Raw genomic sequence first — 5,262 nt, 5'->3', positions numbered from 1 at the left:
TTTCATGAACTTCTTTGAAGTACTCTGGTATATACACAAATAAAACTAGGAGGATATACATTAAATTGATAAAAATCTTAACAGTGGTTATCTTGAGACGGTAGGATTTGGGGTGACTTTTTTACGTTAAGATTATGATTTTCTCTATTATCTAAAGCACTTGTGATCATATGTGGCTTTTTTTTTTTTTTTTTGTCTTTTTTCGTGTCCGGCAACGGATCGCAACCCTCAGTGTCGTGCCCGTACCGGACCGGGACCGGCAACGGGATCGCAACCCTTGGTGTTGCTCCCGCACCTCGCTCAGCCAGTGAGCAGGAACCGGTCTGTATGTGGGATCCGAACCCTCGGCGGGAGCGCCGCCACACTCCCAAGTGGCGCACTGTAGCAGTGCGCCACCGGGCCGGCCCCATATGTGGCTTTTATAGAAACCTGCAAATTAATTCTCATTTTGATTTTTTTTAAAGAAAACTTTTGGTGAGACTAAGAAATTAGTAGAAATTACAGTAGAGTAAATATTTCATTTCTTTCTTTTAAAACAAAATCTGAGAGTATCCTTTTCCCACTTTTTAGTATTTAGCATAACATGTTAGCAGATTTTAAGGTAAAAAAAATGTGGTTTTCTACCTGCTGTATTGGTGCACACATAGCAGACAGTTGCAGTAAGTTATAAGTACAGTCCACATCACTCCGGTTGTGTAGTGAAGGGCCTCCCCACAGATAAAGGGTTGGCGAGATGGGCAGATTCCATCTGGATGCAACATAGCTGCGGGGACAGTCAGACGGACACAGTATTGTCACGGAGAATGGATCAAGGGAAGGTGGTGCAGCCTCATAGGGTTGTGTAGATCCATGTAGGGAAATGGAGGTGAGAGAAGCAGCCCGGGCACTTTGTCTAGGAACTGAAGTATGCTCCTGAGAAGTGTGTTTCGGGAGGAAGTGTGCTCCACTGTTCTCACTTCGAATTCTAAGACATAGTCTACGGCGGTAGCCTTTGTGACAACTATGGTGGTAGGATGACCAACTATTCTGGTGTGCCTGGAACTTTCCATTTACACTGAAAGTCCCACATCCCAGGAAGTACCTCTGTCCCAGGCAAACTGGGCTGATTGGTCTAAGTGGGAGTGGGTGGGGGGTGGGTGTGGGTGGAGGGGCACAAAATATCCCGGAAATAGTGGCACTTAAATGGGAGGAGGAAGTGGCAGTTGCCATGAGACAGTGATGTGGTCTACTAGAAGAGATGCCAGGAACTGGCAGTGCTGCTGGCAGTAGGGACCTGGGCTCCAAGTGAAGAGCCATGGAGACAGCTCCAGCAAGAAGAGTCCTCCAGCTTTTCCACTGCTGTCCTAACCAGGAAATCAAAGGCGCAGGGATGGAGGTGGGGGTCAGTGGTGGTTGGTGGCTGGATTTCGGAAGTTAGATTCCTGGAGACCACACGTCTCTTACCACAGTTGTGTGCTTACATCCCTTCAGTTGTTTTTCCCTCACACTTGGGACCAGGAAGCACTGGCTGTGTTGTGAGGCCTCCTCCCACAAGAAATTTACTTACACGCCCCTCGTGCAGAAAAGGGCAGTTTATTCACTCCAGCTGGCCAGCGTCCGTCTCCCAAGGAGCAACCAAGGAAGAGCGGCATTGGGCCTTGGTCTTGTGGGGCCTTTAAAGGCAAAAACTACATCCCGTTGGCACATGGGTTTGTCCAGGTGCACAAAGCAAACTAGGGAGCTAAGTCACAGAGGCCAGGAATGAGCCGTTAGAGCAATCAAGCATACTGGTGGAGGTGTCAGGGGGCATGGCTGAGGCTGCCGGCCCTCCCCTGTTTCTGGCTTGGTAGCCCAGGGGACTTCTGGTCCTTCTAGGTGTTATAGGTGTTCTTTGGTGAAATGAGACCTTTACTAGTTAATATCAAACTTTGTCTCTGGTTGTCGGTACTTTGTTTTTTCTTTCAGCTCTGTGTTGGATTATTTGCTGTTGCCACCACTTAAACTCTGTGCTGTAACTAATTTGTTGTCCTTTCTCTACTAAAATGGGGGAACTTCCTGTGGGGACCAGTACTTGAGCTCTGTGGTTGAGCTAAATTGCTGCTTTGCTGCTGATTCCCTGGGGAAGGCTTTATGGTGCAGCTCAGGGTTTAATGGTGGACTGTATAGGTACTTCTGGTCTCATGAGATCCGGTGCACCTGGGTTGTGTAGAAACTCTGGTCTGGGCCTGAGTCTTTTCATCAAACTGCACCCCATGCAATTCTGCATTCCTGACCAGTCTCCTCTGAGTGGTCCTTCACTGATTAGGGTACAGATCAGCTGTCCTTGCTGTGCCCCAGTGTTCTCCTGGTGGGCCTGTCTCCCCCATCGCTCACGCTCCAGACACTTCCTATGGGACAGGCCGTGCTCCGGTCCCTTGCAATGGTTCACCAGCTTCTGAGTGGCTCCTTCTTTTCAGGTGTTGTGGCTCCCCACTCCTATGTGGGTCCATGTGAACTGTACTAGTGGTCTTGCTGGCCTGGGGACCAGCAAGGCCCTCTTCTCTCCTGCTGTCTCCAAGCAACTTCCTCTAAGCCTTTCTTTACAGTCAGGTCCTCATAGCTAAATCTGTCCTCATCCTGACTGCAGCTTGGGGCTCTCTCAGGGAGACACTGGCTTGGGTCCCCAGGTCATTGTGTCTTTAGATCTGCAATGGAATAAATTAATAGCACATCTGCATTTAATTATGGTTCAGTCTTCCTGGCTCCACATCACAAATTTCTAATGCTTTGGAGAGAAGGAATGTTCACTGCAAACATTGGCTGTAGTGACTACATTGCCATCTGCTTTTCATTTCCTAGATATGGCCTTGCACTGGTGCAAAGGGTGGCTGAGACCGTCGGGGGTGGAATGTGTGGACCATCTGACACGGTGTAGATAGAACTTTCCACATGTCTGCACTCATAATTTTTCCCATATTTTTTAGTTTTTATCTTTAAAATTATGCTCTCCTTTTTAAAATACACTGGCACAGAACAAACTTTGGTTTCATAATATATGTGACTGATTTTCTAGACTATCGTGTTTCATGTTATATAATATTTCTGATAGTTAACAAACACTTTTTTTTTTTACCAGATACTAAATCAGGAAAAAAAAACCAATAAATTTTTTTCCATCATTAAGTCTTAGGGCTTTTGTATTGGTATGCTTGAGAGCGGCAAAGAGTAATACCATGGGGAATATGAGGAAAGGAGGGCATGAGCATTACACAGTACAAACCACACACCTCCCCTGCCCAATCCAGTGCAATGCTTTTGACCATCAGCTTTCGTTGAATTCCCTGTGTCACTGTGAGTAAGCCACTGCTGAGTCATTCCCCCAACTGTGATACTCCCAGTGGGGTTTATTATGGCACATGAGGAGTCTCGGTGACTGGTATTTTGGCACCTTTTGTTTGTTGTGGGTTTTAGCTGCCCTAGCTCCATTCCAACATCATGATGATTTCCTTTCCTCAATATTTACTTTATGATTGATTACTACTGTACACATTTGGATAACAGAAGCTCAGATTGTTTGGGGAATGTGTGTTGTTATAAGGTAGGTGGTGTTCCAAACATTGCCAAAGGTGTCCATAAAATCAGAGCTTGGGGCCATAAAATCAGGGCCTATTTTGAAGATAATAGCTGATATTTACTAAACTAATATTAAGTAATTATACAGTAATGAAAAGTCAAAAACAAATGTTCAATGTCAAGTAATTCCTTATTTCAGGATAGTAATATAAGGTAAGCTTAGGGTACTTTTTCTCAAATGACCTCAGGGTTTTCTAAGCATTAACACATTAAATCTCATAATATATACACATATAAGAATTAAGAATATCATATGGCCACTTCACTGTGTTGGCTGCCTGTGTTTATATCTTTCTACTTTTTAGCTTCTACCTTTGTGTCTTCACTTGTTCCTACAAAAATATCACCAGGTACCAGGCAAAATCGTGGTGTAGGTGAAGTTTGAATTCAGTGGCTTCCACCTCCTCCTCATCTTCCTTTTCTTGCTCTTGCTCCTTCTTCACCCCCACGGAGGGTCTAACCTGGGCCCTGTTCTTGCTCGCAGCTACTCAGTAACTTGTAATTAAGGTGTTAATCTGAGAAAATGCTTATATATGACTCCTCCTAGGAATGAACATTTTTTGGTAAAGTTTTACTCTGATATAATACTAAAATTGCAGAGAGTTACAAAAATAGTACAAATAACTCGTTTACCCATTCCCCAGATTTTGCCCTATTTGTTTTACCTTTTCCTTGGTCCTTTTATATGTGTATATGTACATATGTATATATTTTTTTCTGCCTCATTGGAGAGTAGGTTGCAGACACCATGTCTCTTTATCACTAAATACTTCAATACGTATTTTCTGAGAATATGAAGTTATCTTACATAACCACAGTCCAATGATGAAAACCAGGAAATTTAACATTGATACAATATTATTATTCATATTACATTTATAGTACATATTACATTTCATAAGTTGTCCCAATAATATTCTTTAAACCTTTTCCCCCTGTCCCAGGACCCTGTCCAGGAACACTCTTTATACTTAGTTGGCATGTCTTTTTAGTCTTCATTAGAATGGAACATCTTTTTAGTCTTTATTTTTCATGATCTTGATATTTTGAAAAGTACAGGCCAGTTACTTTGTAGAATTGTCCCTCAATTTGAGTTTGTCTGATGCTTCTCATGATTAGTGTCTGGTTATGCATTTTGGTGGGAATGCCACAGAAGCGATAGTGTGTCCCTCTTGGTACACCATGTCAGGAGGCTTATGATGAAGGTATGTATTTATTTTTTAAAAGAGGGCTCTTAAATATGGGAAAGAGCTCAAGTCTTAAAGGAATATATATTTAATGAAATGGGAGGGTATCATGTATCTGAGCAAGGGATCTGATCAAATTCTTTCTCAAATCCCTCAAGGCAAATTGTCACCTGCTCTGCTTATTTGTATTATGGTTTATCCAGGTATTAGCTCTCCAATTCATTCATTTGTTCATTCACTTAGTCAAATGTCAGTTGAACACCTGCTGAGTGCCAGGAAACTGTTCCAGGTGCTGAGGATAAGCAGAAAAAACAACAACAACAACAACAACAACAAAAAAAACCCAGAAATAAACACTCACCTATCTTCATGGGGCTTCTATTCTCATAGTGGGAAATACACAATCAACAATCAATGAATGAAGTTGGTTATATGGTGTGTTAGAAGGTGAGAACTGCCCCAGAGAAAATGGAAAGCAGGAAGT

This window comes from Galeopterus variegatus, unplaced genomic scaffold (genome assembly GCF_000696425.1).
Source record: "Galeopterus variegatus unplaced genomic scaffold, G_variegatus-3.0.2 Scaffold121, whole genome shotgun sequence".
Lineage (NCBI taxonomy): Eukaryota > Metazoa > Chordata > Mammalia > Dermoptera > Cynocephalidae > Galeopterus > Galeopterus variegatus.
This window is presented reverse-complemented; position numbering follows the sequence as displayed.